Here is an 18,410-nt window from a genome sequence, read left to right as displayed (position 1 = left end):
GATTCCGAAACCAGAAGTCCGGAACCCGAAAGAAAGCCCCTAAAGGCAACAATGATGGCCCATCCAGACTAGACACAATTCTGGATAGGCCTTGTCAGATCCACGACACATCAGAGAAGCCCGCCAACCACTCCAACCGATAATGTTGGGTGGTCAAACAGACCGGCAAACTCACTACCGAAGACTTGGGCAAAAGCCCACGAAGCAAGGATGATGATGAGCCCCGTAGGCCGAATAGTGGAGACCAGAAACCCTTCCCGTCTGAGGTCAAGATGGTAAACCTGATTTACGCAACCCATATACCAAAGAAGGAGAGGAAGCGAGCACTATGAGACGTATACTCCGTCGAGCCAGTAGCACCGAAGTTTAACCAATGGTCAGCTTGCCCGATCACGTTCGATAGCAGGGATCATCCCACCAGCATACGCCATGGAGTGTCCGCAACCCTAGTGATAGACCCCATCATTGATGGATTCCACCTCACTAGAGTCCTAATGGATGGAGGTAGCAGCCTCAATTTGATATACAAAGATACATTGAGGAAAATGGGGATCGATCCATCAAGGATTAAACCCAGTAACACCACCTTTAAGGGGGTCATCCGGGAGTGGAGGCCCGCTGCACGGGCACCGCGACACTTGAAGTAGTGTTCAGATCTCCGGATAACTTCCAAAGCGAGGACTTGATCTTTGATATTGCACCTTTTCGCAGTGTCTATCACGCCCTCCTTGGCCGAACAACGTTCGCCAAATTCAATGTTGTTCTGCATTACGCGCACCTCAAGTTGAGAATGCCTAGTCCCTCGAGCATCATAACTATCAACGGCAACACATAATGCTCACTTTGAACCGAAATTCACACTGCGGCCTGCTACCTCTTGAGCATGCGTTGGTTTTTCCCTTGAAGAGGAAAGGGTGATGAGCAAAGTAGCGTAAGTATTTCCCTCAGTTTTTGAAAACCAAGGTATCAATCCAGTAGGAGGCTAGACGCAAGTCCCTCGTACCTACACAAACAAACAAGAACCTCGCAACCAACGCGATAAAGGGGTTGCCAATCCCTTCACGGCCACTTGCGAAAGTGAGATCTGATAGAGATAATAATAAGATAAATATTTTTGGTATTTTTATGATGTAGATTGGAAAGTAAAGATTGCAAAATAAAGTAGATCGGAAACTTATATGATGGAAAGTAGACCCGGGGGTCATAGGTTTCACTAGTGTCTTCTCTCAAGATAGCATAAGTATTACGGTGGGTGAACAAATTACAGTCGAGCAATTGATAGAAAAGTGCATAGTTATGAGAATATCTAGGCATGATCATGTATATAGGCATCACGTCCGCGACAAGTAGATCGAAACGATTCTGCATCTACTACTATTACTCCACACATCGACCGCTATCCACCATGCATCTAGAGTATTAAGTTCATAAGAACAGAGTAACACATTAGGCAAGATGACATGATGTCGAGGGATAAACTCAAGCAATATGATATAAACCCCATCTTTTTATCCTCGATGGCAACAATACAATACGTGCCTTGCTGCCCATGCTGTCACTGGGAAAGGACACCACAAGATTGAACCCAAATATAAGCACTTCTCCCATTGCAAGAAAGATCAATCTAGTAGTCCAAACCAAACTGATAATTCGAAGAAACGTGCAAAGATAACCAATCATACATAAAAGAATTCATAGGAGATTCAAATATTTCTCATAGATAAACTTGATCATAAACCTACAATTCATCGGATCTCGACAAACACTCCGCAAAAAGAGTTACATCGAATAGATCTCCAAGAAGATCGAGGAGAACTTTGTGTTGAGAATCAAAGAGAGAGAAGAAGCCATCTAGCTAATAACTATGGGCCCGAAGGTCTGTGGTAAACTACTCACAACTCACCGGAGAGGCAATGGTGTTGATGTAGAAGCCCTCTGTGATTGATTCCCCCTCCGGCGGAGCGCCAGAAAAGGCCCCAAGATGGGATCTCACGGGTACAGAAGGTTGCGGTGGTGGAAATAGGGTTTCGTGGTGCTCCTGGATGTTTTCAGTGTACGTGAATATATATAGTCGAAGGAAGTCGGCCAGGAGAGCCACGAGGGGCCCACAAGGATGGGGGTGCGCCCACCCCACTAGGGGGCACCTTCCTGCCTTGTGGCTTCCTTGTTTGCTTCTTGAGGTCCACTCCAAGTCTCCTAGATTGCGTTTGTTCCAAAAATAACTCTCCCGACGGTTCCATTCCGTTTGGACTCCGTTTGATATTCCTTTTCTGCGAAACACTGAAATAGGCAAAAAATAGCAATTTGGGCTGGGCCTCCGGTTAATAGGTTAGTAGCAAAAGTGATATAAAAGTGTATAGTAAAGCCCATAAACATCCAAAACGGGTAATATAATAACATGAAACAATAAAAAATTATAGATACGTTGGAGACGTATCAAGCATCCCCAAGCTTAATTCCTGCTCGTCCTCGAGTAGGTAAATGATAAAAACAGAATTTTTGATGTGGAATGCTACCTAGCATATTTCTCAATGTAATTTTCTTTATTGTGGCATGAATGTTCAGATCCAATTGATTCAAGATAAAAGTTCATATTAACATAAAAATAGTAATACTTCAAGCATACTAACAATTAATCATATCTTATCAAAATAACATAGCCAAAGAAATCTTATACCTACAAAATCATATAGTTAGGCCATGCTTCATTTTCATCATACAAAATACTCCCATCATGCACAACCCCGGCTTCAGCCAAGCAATTGGTTCATACTTTTTAACGCGCTTCAGCTTTTTTAACCCTCACGCAATACATGAGCGTAAGCCATGGATATAGCACTATGGGTGGAATAGAATATGATGATGAAGGTTGTGTGGAGAAGACAAAAAAAGGAGAAAGTCTCACATGGACTAGGCATATCAACGAGCTATGGAGATGCCCATTAATAGATATCAATGTGAGTGAGTAGGGATTGTCATGCAACAGATGCACTAGAGCTATAAATGTATGAAAGCTCAACAAAAGAAACTAAGTGGGTGTGCATCCAACTTGCTTGCTCATGAAGACCTAGGGCATTTCGAGGAAGCCCATCATTGGAATATACAAGCCAAGTTCTATAATGAAAAATTCCCACTAGTATATGAAAGTGACAACATAGGAGACTCTCATCATGAAGATCATGGTGCTACTTTGAAGCACAAGTGTGGAAAAAGGATAGTAACATTGTCCCTTCTCTCTTTTTCTCTCATTTTTTTATTTTGGTGGGCTTCTTTGGCCTCTTTTTTTATTTTGGCTTCTTTGGCCTCTTTTAATTCTTTTAAAGTCCGAAGTCTCATCCCGACTTGTGGGGGAATCATAGTCTCCATCATCCTTTCCTCACTTGGGACAATGCTCTAATAATGAAGATCATCACACCTTCATTGATTTACAACTCAATACTTAGAACAAAATATGACTCTATGTGAATGCCTCCGACGGTGTACCAGGATATGCAATGAATCAAGAGTGACATGTATGAAAGAATTATAAAGGTGGCTTTGCCACAAATACGATGTCAACTACATGATCATGCAAAAGCAATATGACAATGATGGAGCATGTCAAAATAAACGGAACGGTGGAAAGTTGCATGGCAATATATCTCGGAATGGTTATGGAAATGCCATAATAGGTAAGTATGGTGGCTGTTTTGAGGAAGGTAAATGGTGGGTGTATGATACCGACGAAAGTTGAGGGGCACAAGAGAGGCTAGCAATGACGGAAGGGTAAGAGTGCGTATAATCCATGGACTCACATTAGTCATAAAGAACTCATATACTTATTGCAAAAGTTTATTAGCCCTTGAAGCAAAGTACTACTATGCATGCTCCTAGGGGAAGGGTTGGTAGGAGTTAACCATCGCGCGATCCCGACCTCCACACATAAGGAAGGCAATCAAAAGAACACCCCATGCAACAAATTTGTCACACAACGTTTACCATACGTGCATGCTAAGGGACTTACCAACTTTAACACAAGTATTTCTCAATTTCACAATTACCCAACTAGCATGAGTCTAATATTACCACCTCTATATCTCAAAACAATTATCAAGTATCAAATTGATCATAGTGTTTAATGCACTCTATATGATAGTTTTTATTATACCCAACTTGGACGCCCATCATATTAGGACTAATTTTATAACCAAAGAAAATACCATGCTGGTCTAAAAGAATCTCAAAATAATATAAGTGAAGCATGAGAGATCAATAATTCTACAAAATAAACCACCATTGTGCTCTAAAAAGATATAAGTGAAGCACTAGAGCAAAACTGTCTAGCTCAAAAGATATAAGTGAAGCACATAGAGTATTCTAATAAATTCCAAATCATGTGTGTCTCTCCCAAAAGGTGTGTCCAGAAAGGATGATTATGGTAAACTAAAAAGCAAATACTCAAATCATACAAGACGCTCCAAGGAAAACACATATCATGTGGTGAATAAAAATATAGCTCCAAGTAAAGTTACCGATAGACGAAGACGAAAGAGGGGATGCCTTCCGGGGCATCCCCAAGCTTAGGCTTTTGGTTGTCCTTGAATTTACCTTGGGGTGCCTTGGGCATCCCAAGCTTAGGCTCTTGCCACTCCTTATTCCATAGTCCATCAAATCTTTACCCAAAACATGAAAACTTCACAACACAAAACTCAACAGAAAATCTCATGAGTTCCGTTAGTGCAAGAAATCAAACCACAACTTTAAGGTACTGTAATGAACTCATTCTTTATTTATATTGGTGTTAAACCTACTATATTCCAACTTCTCTATGGTTCATACCCCCCAATACTAGCCATAGATTCATCAAAATAAGCAAACTACACACGAAAAATAGAATCTGTCAAAAACAGAACAGTCTGTAGCAATCTGTAACTTTCGAATACTTATGGAACTCTAAAAATCCTACCAAAATAGGAAGTCCTAGGAAATTTTTCTATTAATATTCTAAAAAAATAATCAACTAAAAATCACATTTCCGTGATTTATTAAAATTATTCTCGTGCACGCAGAAGTTTCTGTTTTTCAGCAAGATCAAATTAACTATCACCCAAGATGATCCTATAGGTCCTACTTGGCACAAATCATGTGTGTCTCTCCCAAAAGGTGTGTCCAGAAAGGATGATTATGGTAAACTAAAAAGCAAATACTCAAATCATACAAGACGCTCCAAGGAAAACACATATCATGTGGTGAATAAAAATATAGCTCCAAGTAAAGTTACCGATAGACGAAGACGAAAGAGGGGATGCCTTCCGGGGCATCCCCAAGCTTAGGCTTTTGGTTGTCCTTGAATTTACCTTGGGGTGCCTTGGGCATCCCAAGCTTAGGCTCTTGCCACTCCTTATTCCATAGTCCATCAAATCTTTACCCAAAACATGAAAACTTCACAACACAAAACTCAACAGAAAATCTCATGAGTTCCGTTAGTGCAAGAAATCAAACCACAACTTTAAGGTACTGTAATGAACTCATTCTTTATTTATATTGGTGTTAAACCTACTATATTCCAACTTCTCTATGGTTCATACCCCCCAATACTAGCCATAGATTCATCAAAATAAGCAAACTACACACGAAAAATAGAATCTGTCAAAAACAGAACAGTCTGTAGCAATCTGTAACTTTCGAATACTTATGGAACTCTAAAAATCCTACCAAAATAGGAAGTCCTAGGAAATTTTTCTATTAATATTCTAAAAAAATAATCAACTAAAAATCACATTTCCGTGATTTATTAAAATTATTCTCGTGCACGCAGAAGTTTCTGTTTTTCAGCAAGATCAAATTAACTATCACCCAAGATGATCCTATAGGTCCTACTTGGCACAAACACTAATCTCTACCTAATATTAAAGGGAGGATTGTTTCTCCACTTTTTTTTCATCATCTGGTCCTTTTGTACGTCACATATTTTTTCGTCCGTCATCCATCCTCACGCTAGGCAATTCGAACGCTACTGTTAGAAACAGGAAATAAAAAAGGGGCACACCAGGGGTCGAACTCTGGATCTCCGTTCTGGTAGGATGACAATAGCCAACCGGGCTAGCTCTCTATTTTGCTAGAGAACAGATTTAGCTTATATGTACAAATAACATATGGATTCTCTATTCCGCGTGTGGGCCAATTCTGGGCCTGGTCTGCAGTTAGGCTTTTTTCACATGGGATAACTTGGGCTGTCAATCGAGGTGTACATTGCGGTGGGCAAAAATTGATGCGGCAGCGAGGATCAAGCTCGTGACCTGCAGTTGGATAACATTAGATTGTTCAACTGATCCCATCTTATCTTTGTGGAAAGAGGTTTTAATTATTTTTAAATATAGTACCACCTTGTGTCTTTACACAATAACACCAATTTATATATGTATACGAGTTCAAATGAATAAGCCGCCTTAGGAATTAATAAGGAAGAGAGAGAGAGAGAGAGAACAAACAGAATTGGAAAGGATTGCCGGAATTATTGAGAGATTAAGAAGATACCCGGGATTGATGGAACAGACTTGGAAAGGAGGGGAAAGAGAACGAATAGACTTAGAAAGAAATTAATTATAGGTACAAGATTGCTGGAATTAATGGGAGATTAACCGTGCCATTGGGAGAAGAAAAGATCATACCAAACTGATATAGACTCGTGTACTATGATAGTCGTATCAGACCTCAACTTTAGTTAATTGCCAAACTTGGTTTTATTTTTTTGCGGAGTGCCAAACTTGGTAGTTGCTCAAGTGTGGACAAGACACACAAGCACGCCTGCTAAGTTAACATTTGACATACGACAGATTCACGCAATTATTTCTGGTAGCTTCACTCGAATAGTTCTACCAGATTTTTCAATAATTCATGCTTTGGTACTTTTTTTGTAGACGAAAACAATCTTATGATTTTTCTTAATATTCCAAAAAAGTTTATCTATGGGCAAACTGGAAACAGTTGGATATTGATGGAATTATGGGCTGAGATTATTAAGAGTGAGGACACATGTATGGATTCTATCTACTGATGCTAACTACGTAATGTAAATAAGAGCATCATATCTTATTTACCCAACTGTTATTGTTCAAAATCAATAGTGTTGTTTGCTTTCTAGATGTACTATGTCGATTATTCGAAGATCTCATCTTCATGAGACTAGCAAAGGGGTAGACTTTAGGAACACTGAGAGATGAGGCCTCTTTTTGAAGTTCACTATCGAATTCAAGCATCATAAAAGATGATCATTTGTATTTAAAGGAAAATTAACCTGTTAATTCTTTTTAGAAGAATTAACCAATTTATCACAAAAAATAGATATTAATTGGTTTGAAGCTGACCCAATAAAATTGAGGTATATACTATTTTTAAAATCGTATGGTGCTGAAATAGGAGCCATGCTTATTAGAAATGTGTGATATTGTTTCTCCCCCGTTGCAACGCACGGGCATGTTTGCTAGTTAAAACATAAAACCACATCTAACCAGAGTATAGATGAATTATTTAATACTAAATAGGATCAAAAAGTAAAGAACAAAAATAAAATTGGGTTGCTTCCCAACAACCGCTATCGTTTAACGCCCCTAGCTAGGCATTGAGATTTCGATGATGCTCACATGAAAGACAAGAATTGAAGCGCAAAGAGAGCATCATGAAACACGTGACAAACACATCTAAGTCTAACATAATTCCTATGCATAGGCATATTATAAGCAAACAAATTATCATAGCAATCAAAAACTAGCATATGCAAGGAGGTGGAAAGAAACAATAGCAATCTCAACATAACGAGAGGTAAATTTGTAACATGAAAATTTCTACAACCATATTTCCCTCTCTCATAATAATTACATGTGGGATCATAAGAAAATTCAACAAAATAGCTATCACATAAAATATTTTCAACACGACCACATGCATGCAAAGTTGACACTCTTCCAAAATAGTGGGATTAACATTAACTAAAGTCATGACCTCTCCAAACCCACTTTTATCAAAAACTTCATAAGATTGAACATTATCCAAATATGTGTGATCTAAAGTTAACATTCTTCCAAACCCACTTTCAATATTATTTCAAACACTATTATCAATCTCATATTCATCATAGGGCTTAAATAAATTTTCAAGATCAAAAGAAGAATCACCCCAATCATGATCATTGCAACAAGTAGTAGACATAGCAAACCTAGCATCCCCAAGCTTAGGGTTTTGCATATTATTAGCACAACTGACATCAAGAGAGTTTATAATAATATTATTGCAATCATGCTTTTCATCGAAGGAACTATCAAGTACAGGTGCAATGGAAACGATCTCATGTTTAACATAAGGAACTATAGCAAATTCATCTTCATAAATATTGGCATCATGGCCACAAGAATAGCAAGCATCATGTTCATCAAGGGATATTTCTATCAAATCATCGGAATCATAATTATCTATAAATTCATGCATATCATTATTTTCTTCCAAAGCAACGGTCATTCTCTCAATAAATTCCTTAACATAGGCATTATGAGCAATGTTTTGATAGCAATATTTAAGTATGTCGGAATTTTCAGATTTGTAGAGAGTAATATCATACTTTTCAATCAAAGAAGCAACTTCATGAGCACCCTTAAAAACGAAAAATTCTACAATTTGTTCAATATCATAGTAACTATAAACACCCTTTCCATAAGAAGATAAGATTTCATTATCATTAAACTCACATAGGTAGGGAAGGTGTTTTTTAGGGTTCTTAGAGAAACAAGTAAAACCATAAATTTCACAAAGATTCCAAGCATAGCATAGCAAACTATTTATTTGATACCATAAGAGCTTCCCCTTTTTAGACAAACAATGATGCACAAAATGAGCATCCTCATCTAAAGATTTCCCATCAACTCGGCTAGTTGGGGTTTCAGCACGAGCGCATAAGGATCGAAGATGATCCAAGTAGAACACTTTAAGTGGATCCATATCAATAGATTTGTAGCAAGCAAAGATGCAAGCAAATAGAAGGCGCATGGAAACACAAACAAAAAGACATACGGGAAGAAGGCGAATAAAAGGCAAAGGTTTTCGAAAATCGTTTTAGAAGTGGGGGAGAGGAAAACAGGAGGCGAATGGCAAATAATGTAATGCGAGGGAGAAGAGTTTGTGATGGGTACTTGGTATGTCTTGACTTGTGCGTAGACCTCCCCGGCAACGGCGCCAAAAATCCTTCTTGCTACCTCTTGAGCATGCGTTGGTTTTTCCCTTGAAGAGGAAAGGGTGATGCAGCAAAGTAGCGTAAGTATTTCCCTCAGTTTTTGAGAACCAAGGTATCAATCCAGTAGGAGGCTACACGCAAGTCCCTCGTACCTACACAAACAAACAAGAACCTCGCAACCAACACGGTAAAGGGGTTGTCAATCCCTTCACGGCCACTTGTGAAACTGAGATATGATAGAGATAATAATAAAATAAATATTTTTGGTATTTTTATGATATAGATTGGAAAGTAAAGATTGCAAAATAAAGTAGATCGGAAACTTATATGATGGAAAGTAGACCCGGGGGTCATAGGTTTCACTAGTGTCTTCTCTCAAGATAGCATAAGTATTACGGTGGGTGAACAAATTACTGTCGAGCAATTGCTAGGAAAATGCATAGTTATGAGAATATCTAGGCATGATCATGTATATAGGCATCACGCCCGTGACAAGTTGATCGAAACGATTCTGCATCTACTACTATTACTCCACACATCGACCACAAAGATAACCAATCATACATAAAAGAATTCAAAGGATATTCAAATATTTCTCATAGATAAACTTCATCATAAACCCACAATTCATCAGATCTCGACAAATACACCGCAAAAAGAGTTACATCGAATAGATCTCCAAGAAGATCGAGGAGAACTTTGGAATGAGAATCAAAGAGAGAGAAGAAGCCATCTAGCTAATAACTATGGACCCGAAGGTCTGTGGTAAACTACTCACAACTCATCGGAGAGGTAATGGGGTTGATGTAGAAGCCCTCCATGATCGATTCCCCCTCCGGCGGAGCGCCGAAAAAGGCCCCAAGATGGGATCTCACGGGTACAGAAGGTTGCGGCGGTGGAAACAGGGTTTCGTGGTGCTCCCGGATGTTTTCAGGGTACGTGAATATATATAGGCAAAGGAAATCGGTCAGGGGAGCCACAAGGGGCCCACGAGGGTGGGGGGCATGCCCACCACCCTAGGGCGTGCCTCCCTACCTCGTGGCTTCCTTGTTTGCTTCTTGACGTCCACTCCAAGTCTCCTGTATTGTGTTTGTTCCAAAAATAACTCTTCCAAAGGTTTCATTCCGTTTGGACTCCGTTTGATACTCCTTTTCTGCGGAACACTGAAATAGGCAAAAAAACAACAATTTGGGCTGGGCCTCTGGTTAATAGGTTAGTCCCAAAAGTGATATAAAAGTGTATAGTTTTTTTTGGAACTATCTACTGTGGAGCAAAGCCCCACAGATCCAACCTCAAAGAAAGAGTACTATTATAGTTAATCTTATATATAGAAAGAAATTAGAACCTACCTCAAACTTACCTATAAACTAAGGTAGTGAATTAACCCAAGTGAAAAGAGAATCCTTGGTAGGCTAGCTAACCTATGAGATAATAAGGTTAAATCATGTACAAAGTTACATTTCCACCTAGCAAAAGTGGCAGTCTCTCCTCTAAAAGTTCTGCCATTACGCAAAATTCTAATGTTCCAAGCATCAGTAAGCATAACTTCAAAGAAGAAGGTGGGTATGAAAGATCTCCTTGCGCGAGAAATACAATCCTGCAAATCTGCCCCACCAGACCAATCAATTTCCATGTAGTTGCAGACTTAGATGTTGAAAGTGCAATTCATGAAAAGATGCAGTCTGTCTTCATAATCCTGACCATCACAAATGACACATTGATTGTCATCATCAGGCAGCCTTCAATGTCTTCTGACAAGCATATCCTTGGTGTTGAGGTGATCAAAGAATAACAACCATCCAAAAACTTTGATTTTCATGGTGCACCTGCTCTTCCAAAGCCATTTACATGTCTGAATTGTTGCCATGTGGGAATGCATTATATTATAGAAGCTCTTGGCAGAGTAAGAACCAGTTTTTCCTACCCAGATCCAGACATCAGCAGAGAAAGAACCCCTTTGAAGATGCAAAATCCAATCTTCAAGAATTCTCAATTCCTTGGCAGCCTCTTGAGATATTGGCAGGTAGAACAAAGAGAAAATATCCGAGGAGCTAAGGATTTCAGTAGCAGAAGCTTTATCATCCTTAACAAAGGAAAACAATCTTGGTAGCCTTCTGAACAGGGGCACTGTGGAGCCCCCCTCCTGCCAAGCATCTAACCAAAACATGACAGAGTCTCCCATATTGACATGGGCTGAGGCAACAACACTGTAGGTGTCAGAAAGCTTAAAAACATCTCTCCACCATAAAGATCTGGTCATCACAGTAGCTTGAGGCACCACCCCATCATAATAGGAGTTCCAAATCAAGGAGACCCAAGGAATGTCCACTTTATTATAAAAGTTATGCAGATGCTTGATAAGAAGCCACTGGTTCTGAATATTAAGGTTGATTATACCAAGACCACCTTTATCCTTTGGCCTACAGACCAAATTCCAAGCAGCTAGGGATTGTTTTGGGGTGTCACTGTTACCTCTCCAAAGACACTGCCTGCAGATTCTCTCCAGCTGCTTAATAATCCCAGGAGGGATATTCAAAGAGCACAAAAAATAAATTGGCATAGATGTCAAGACAGAAGCAAGAAGTTGAAGTCTTGATCCTTGATTAAGCATCGAGGAACTGTAAGAGAGTCTTCTTTCGACTCTGTCAACCATAGGCATAAAATCAATAATCCTAGGTCTCGTGGTGCCCATTGGTAAGCCCAGATAGGTAAAAGGAGTGGTGCGAATCTTACAACCCAGGACTGCAGCCAGTCTTATGGCCAGCTCATTATCCATATTCAAAGGAATCAGGGAGGATTTGCTAAAGTTCACCTTCAGTCCAGTGGACTCCTGAAAGGTGAGGAGCATGTTTTTCATTGCCACCAACTGTTCTTCAATAGTAGACAGGATGACAATTGTGTCATCAGCATATTGAATAATGGTAAAGTATGGATCATGAGATGGAATAGGCAATGTGATGACTCCTCAAGCTAGCATATCATTAACCACAGATTGGAGCAGATCCACAACCAAAACAAAAAGCAGAGGGGAGAGGGGGTCACCTTGTCTGACACCACACTTACATTTGAACTGCTTGCCTGGGACACCATTTAACAGAATAGAAGAATTGCCAGATGATAAGATTTCATTAATCCAGGAGATCCACTTGTCATTAAAACCTTTGAATCTAAGCATCTGCAAGATAACCTCATGCACAATCTTATCAAAGGCTTTGGCAAAGTCTAGCTTGAGGATAACAATGGGCCTTTTAGATTGCTTGCACTGGCGTATGTACTCAAAAGTCCAAGCCAAACAATCCTGGATTGATCGGCTCTTAAGGAATCCATATTGGTTTTTGTGTATACATTTGAGGATTACACCTTGCAAACGATTGGCCATAAGCTTTGTAAAAAATTTGAGACAAGTGTTGGTGAGAGAAATTGGCCTAAAATCATTAGGGATTTCTGCTGAGAGCATTTTGGGGATGAGGGTAATCAGAGACCCATCTATGTTCTCCAAGGCTAGCTTTCCCTCATAGAAATCTTTGATCAGTCTGAGGAAGTCAGACTTGATGATGGACCAGCATCATTTGGCAAAGAGACCATTAAAGCCGTCGGGCCTCGGTGCCCTGTCCACTGGTAGCTCTTTTAAAACCTTGGTAATCTCATCAGCAGAAAAAGGGTGGGAGAGCTCATCCAAATCAGGTACATGCTAAATTAAGCTGTGAAGATCAAAGCCCATGGAAATGCCCTGGTCTTGGCCCATTCTATTTTTAAAAGAGGTCCACATGATTCCCGCCATTTTCTAATCATCAGACATGGGGGAACCTCCCTCCACAGTGAAGCTGGCTATGGAATTCTTCCTCATCCATTTTGAAGCCATAGCATGGAAGAACTTTGAGTTCTCCCACTACTAGGAAAAGGGTTATAGATGGAATGGCCACTAATGGCGCACCTATCATGTGGTGTGCCACTACTATATAGCAGTGGCGCACCATGTGCAGGCGCGCCATTAGTGTGGAAGACACTAATGGCGCACCATGCACATGGTGCGCCACTAGTAACAATTTTTTTCCAAACATACTAATGGCGCATCATGGCATCGTGCGCCATTACTAGTGCTAACTAGTAATGGCGCACCGGCCACACAGTGCGCCACTACCGTTTTTTTATTCTTTTCTTTGCAAAACTACTAATGGCGCACCGTAACATAGTGCGCCATTACTAGTTTAAACTAGTAATGGCGCACTATGCCATGGTGTGCCATTAGAATATTTTTTTTTATTTTTTTTGTAAAACTTCTAATGGCGCACCAGCAGCAGGTGCACCATTAGTAACCAGGGTTACTAATGGCGCATTTGTAGGTGGTGCGCCATTAGTAACCTGGGACCAACAAGATATTTTGGACAGCCCACCTACCCACTCACTTTCCCCACTTCATTCTCGCCACCTCCTCCTCCAAGCTTGTCTCGGCTGCCTCCTCCTCCTCACCTCATTTGCACCATAGATTCATCCAAATTAAGTGGTTAAATTACCTTTTTTTGATAGGTAAGTAAGGGGGAAAGCTATCTTTATGTTGTTCTCCCTCTCCAACAACGTGCACATGCACTTTTTGTGGCCTAGCTAGATCTATGTATGTTCGTGGTGTTGCATATGTTTGTGGCATTGCATATATGTTTGTGTTTGCAGGTACCGGTATTTGAAATGTGATAGTTGCCAATATTTTGCCGGAATGTTGATTCATTTCCGTTTCAGCGAGAATTTTGGCACTATGCATTATTTTTGGTCCTACTTTTAGGGAAAGTCATGCCAAAATTTTTCTTGGATCTAAAATATCGTTTTTCTCTACCCCGCAGGCGACCATGGTCCGCACGATGACCGAAGGCATCGTGAATAGGTTTTTGAGCTCCGCGAAGGCCGAGATGCTTCAAAAGAACGAGAAGGAGATAAGATGTCCGTGTCGAAGATGCAAGCTGAAGATCCTTCTTGCGGACCCAGATTCCGGGCAGGTGCGGGACCACCTGCTCTTGCCTGGTTTCATGGATGGCTATCGGTGGCAAGGTGATGAAGATGACTATGAAGTCATCCATGGGGGCCGGGCAAGAAATGAGGAAGGGCAGCAAGACAACCACCGCGGCTCGGGCGGGCGAGAAGATGAAGAATCTCCAGGACATGATCACGACGGTGATGCTGTACACAGTCATCATGTAGAAGATGCAGGACATGATGATGAGGAAGATGCCGGAGCAGATGAAGGGCATGATCATGAAGATGAAGATGCCGGCGGAGCAGACGACGATGGACCATCGATGGGCTGGGTGCAGGACCCTCATGTTCAAGAGCTGCTTTTCAAGCAGACGGATAACGCAAGAGCTGCCGCCCGAGAGAAAGCCAAGCTGGATCAACTGGAGATAGACGCGGTTACTCCATTGTATGAAAGATGAAGGCCCGAGGATACCCGCCTGAAAGTAACGCTCATGGCTCTGGAGATGAAGGTAAAACACAAAATGACCGCCGCATGCTTCGACGAGAACATGACATTCTGGCGGGAACGTCTTCCCAAGGGGAACAAGTGCCCAACCAGTTTCGAGGAGGCGAAGAAAATCATGTGTCCTCTAGATTTACTCCACGTGAAATACCATGTGTGCATGAACAATTGCATCATTTATTGGGACGAGCACGCGGAGTCTACCATATGTCCGGTGTGCGGCGTCACTCGATACAAGAAGAGGAAGAAAGCTCCTCGAAAAGTGGTGTGGTACTTTCCGATCACTCCTCATCTGCAGCGGTATTTCGCGGACCCTAAGGTAGCAAAGCTCCTGCGTTGGCACGTGGACAGGGAGGAGAAGAAGCGAGAAGATGACGCAAATGATCCGGAGATAAATAAGAAAGACAAGATGCTGAGTCACCCTACGGATGGGAGCCAGTGGCAAGCGTTGAACTTCGAACACCCAGAATTTGGGAAGGATCCAAGGAACATCGTGCTGGGCGCGAGCACCGATGGAGTCAATCCGTTTGGCAGCCAGAGAAGCACACATAGCACCTGGCCTATGTTTGTGTGGATGTACAACCTCCCCCCCTGATTGTGCATGAAGAGGAAGTACATTCACATGAGTATGCTAATTGAAGGGCCAAAACAACCAGGGAACAACATCAATCTGTATCTAGCGCTGCTGAAAGAGGAGCTAGTCACGCTGTGGAAAATGCCAGCCAATATGTGGGACACCGCACAGAAAGAGTATTTCCCTATGAGAGCAGCACTGCTCACGATGGTGCACGACTATCTCGGTTACGGATATGTCGCGGGGCAGGTGGTCCACGAATTTTCTGGATGCGTTAGGTGCATGGATGACACAACGTATCGCCAGCTAGATAGAGATCCCGGGTCTTCGAAAACCGTGTTCATGGGACATCGAAGGTGGCTTCGTGACGATGACCCGTGGAGGAAACACAAGGATCTGTTCGATGGTGAAACCGAACCCCGAACACGCCCGCGTACGAGGCGCGACGAGGAAATAGACGGGCTGTTGAAAAATTGGAAAGATTGCCCACTGCCGGTAAAGAGGCAAAAGGCGCCAGAGCCGGGAAAGAAGCGAAAGGCACCAGAGCCACTGCTGAAGGTATGGAAAATGAGGTCTGTTTTCTGGGACTTGCCGTGCTGGAAGATCCACCGTGTGCCTCACAACCTTGATGTCATGCATATCATGAAGAATGTGTGTCAAAGTCTGCTTGGTACCCTGCTTAACATGCCAGAGGGGACCAAAGATGGGCCAAAAGCAAGGGCAGATTTGAAATCAATGGGCATCAGGGAGGAGCTTCACGCTAATGATGATGATGATGAGGCGAAGCAGGACACGGAAAGTCGTCGCAAAGGCAAAAAGGCCAAGAAGATCGGAAATGACTACCCTCCCGCATGCTTCACTCTAAGTCAGGAGGAGATCGATCAATTTTTCACCTGCCTCGTAGGAGTAAAACTTCCTTACGGTTACGCGGGGAAGATAAGCAAATACCTAGACCCAGCGAAGCAGAAGTTCAGCGGGATGAAGTCTCACGACTGTCACGTGCTGATGACACAGATACTTCCAGTTGCAATCCGTGGGATCATGGACGCGCACGTCCGTGAAACGCTATTTGGCCTATGCAACTTTTTCGCGGTCATCTCTTGGAAGTCGGTTGGCGTGAGGCAACTCAGAAGGCTACAGGAAGAGATCGTGGTGATACTATGCGAGCTTGAGATGTACTTCCCGCCCGCATTCTTCGACGTTATGGTGCATCTGCTGGTCCATATCGTGGAGGATATCATCCAACTCGGGCCGATGTTCCAGCACAGCATGATGCCGTTCAAAAGGATGAATGGTGTCATCAAAGGATACGTTCACAACATGTCACGTCTAAAGGGAAGCATAGCTAGGGGCTTTCTGACTGGAGAGTGCATCTCCTACTGCACGAATTATCTAGGCATTGAGGACCCCGTTGGTCTGCCCGTCAACAGGCACCTCGGCAGGCTCGCTGAATGGGGTTACCGTGAGGGTCGCCGTGAAATGCATGCCGACTTCGAGGGTCGACTCGCCGACTTTGAAAGAGCAAACCTAGTCGCGCTACAACACATAGACGTGGTCGATCCTTTATTGAGAAGACGTACAATGATCGAGGCCAACAGAGGACGAACGGAGATATAATCAAAGAGCACAACTCATGTTTCACGCATTGGTTCAAGCAGAAGCTTCTGTCGTACCCTTTACATGAGGATTTTTCCACGGAAGAACAACTCATATTCGCCTTGTCACAGGGCGCCGAGCACAACCTGATGACCTATGAGGCGTACGATATCAACGGCTACACATTCTACACCGAGGACAAGGACATGAAGAGCGATGGTTATCAGAACTCCGGGGTAACGATGGAATCCTACACCGGTAATGACAAGGACAGATACTATGGAAGGATCGAGGAGATCTGGGAGCTGAGCTACGCTCGAGAGAAGGTCCCGATGTTCCATGTCAGATGGGCCAAGAGCGTCCGAAAAGAAGACCGGTATTTCACCACCATGGGTATACCCGAAGCCAAATCCAAGACCGCGAGCGCAAACGTCACCGTGAAAAATGAGCCATGGGTACTGGCTTCCCAAGTGGACCAATGCTTCTTCATTACCGACCCGCCAAAGCCCAGTCGTGTTGTCGTGAGGAGCGGCAAAAGGAAGATCATCGGAATGGATGGAGTAGCCAATGAGCAAGACTTCGACAAGTATGGTGACCCGAAGATCGAACATGACGACGACGACGAAGTAGCAGCATACACCACAAGAAGAAGGAGGACCACCCTACCTAAAGGACGTCCGTTCCACAGAAGAACTTCATTTGCGAAAAAGAAGGGCAAGAAGATTGTGAACAGATAGCTAGCTAGCTAAGATCGATTGTATTTAAATTGTAGTCTTCATTTCTCGATTGTATTTCATGGGCACTTTTTGAACTATCATGAATATTTTTAAATTTCATGGGCACTTTTTGAATTCATGAAAAAATATTGAATATTCATGAGGACACTCGATCTCGATCCCCTTCCATCTTGATCGCTATCCCTCCTCGCCAAACCCCCCTTGCCAGATCCCCCTCGCCGCCGAGCACCCCCCTCACCCTCCCCCGCTTCACCACCGCAGACGACCCCCTCACCCTCCCCCGCTCCACTGTAATAAATGAATGCAACTAAAAATCCAAAAAAACAAATTTGATTATATTTTCAAAAAACAAATTTGATTGTATTTTCAAAAAACAAATTTGATTATATTTTCAAATAACAAATTTGATGATATTTTTTATATTCATAAATATTTTCAAATAACAATTCTGATGATATTTTTAAAAAAATTATTACTGTTTTTATAAAAATTTATTACTGTTTCATATTCATATTCATTTTCTAAAAAATTATTAGATGCAACAAAATAATCATAATAAAAAAATCTTACTTATGGCGCACGGCTGGCTGGTGCGCCATTGCTATCTAAAAAAAGAATACTTATGGCGCACGGTCAAGCTGGTGCGCCATTGCTATGAAAAAAAAACATTCTAATGGCGCACCGCCAGGGGGTGCACCATTAGTAATCTTCCCCCATCCATACACTTCGTCCCTCCCTCTCGCCAGACACTTCATCCCTCTCCCTCCACCGCTCCACTCCCTCCCTCGTCCCTCCCTCCACCACGCCACCGCCACCGCTGCCCCGACCCACTGC

The sequence above is a fragment of the Triticum dicoccoides genome, chromosome 4B (assembly GCF_002162155.2).
Source record: "Triticum dicoccoides isolate Atlit2015 ecotype Zavitan chromosome 4B, WEW_v2.0, whole genome shotgun sequence".
In the NCBI taxonomy this organism is placed as follows: domain Eukaryota; kingdom Viridiplantae; phylum Streptophyta; class Magnoliopsida; order Poales; family Poaceae; genus Triticum; species Triticum dicoccoides.
The sequence above is the reverse complement of the archived record's forward strand: the minus strand, read 5'-3'. Positions refer to the sequence as shown.